The sequence below is a fragment of the Alligator sinensis genome, unplaced genomic scaffold, assembly GCF_000455745.1.
Source record: "Alligator sinensis unplaced genomic scaffold, ASM45574v1 scaffold1302_1, whole genome shotgun sequence".
NCBI lineage: Eukaryota > Metazoa > Chordata > Crocodylia > Alligatoridae > Alligator > Alligator sinensis.
This window is the reverse complement of record NW_005842612.1, coordinates 124629-125336: the sequence shown is the minus strand read 5'-3', so window position 1 is coordinate 125336 and position 708 is coordinate 124629. Positions and strand designations below refer to the sequence as shown.

The 708-nt window shown below is 68.5% G+C and overlaps 1 protein-coding gene across 2 annotated transcripts in view; it reads right to left on the bottom strand.

The window, feature by feature from the left end:
* EHD1 (EH domain containing 1) overlaps window positions 1-708 on the bottom strand; it is a 19545-nt gene that overhangs the window by 2928 nt on the left and 15909 nt on the right. The window lies entirely within an intron of this gene.

Sequence of the window (708 nt, the reverse complement as noted above, 5' to 3'; positions counted from 1 at the left end):
GCCCCTCCCAGCCGGGAGCGGACTGGGGCTGGAGGGAGGGGGAGGTGAAGTTGTGGCCGCTTCTGGTGTGGAGGGTGCCAGCAGCAGCACAGAACAGGGGGCCTGGGAAGAGCGCAAGCTCCCTGCTCTGAGGCACTGGACCCGGAGGGAGCCCAGGCATCCGGGCTGCTCCCCCCCGCCCCGAGCTGGAGAGAACCCAGGTGTCCAGGCCCCCAGCTCTCACTCGCGCTCCCCCACTCCTCTCCTGGCCGTGGAGGGAACCCAGGTGTCCAGGCTGCCAGCCCCCGCCCCGCCTCTCAACACCCCTTCCCATCTGCAGCAAACCCAAGGGGGAACCCAGCATCCGGCCCCCCAGCCCTCACTTCCTCCCTGTTATGGGAAGAGAACATGCTTGGTTCCCTTCCCCTCCGGCTTCCCCTGACTCAGCTCAGCTGGGAGCCACGGCCGGCCTGGGGGCTGGAGTCCTCCTGCCTCCCCAGGAGAGGCGTGACCCACACAAGCAGGGCTCGGCGCCTGGGGGGGGTCTGGACATCTGGGGGGAAGTGGGGACTGGATACCTGGGGTCTCCCTAGCTCTGTGAGGGGAGTGAGGCGACCCTAGAAGACTGGAGAGACCCCGGCCCCACCCCCCTCCCAGGGCTCTGAGCTTGGAGCCCAGAGCTGGAGGGAACCCAGGCATCCGGGCCCTTTGCTTAGGGGGCAACGTTGT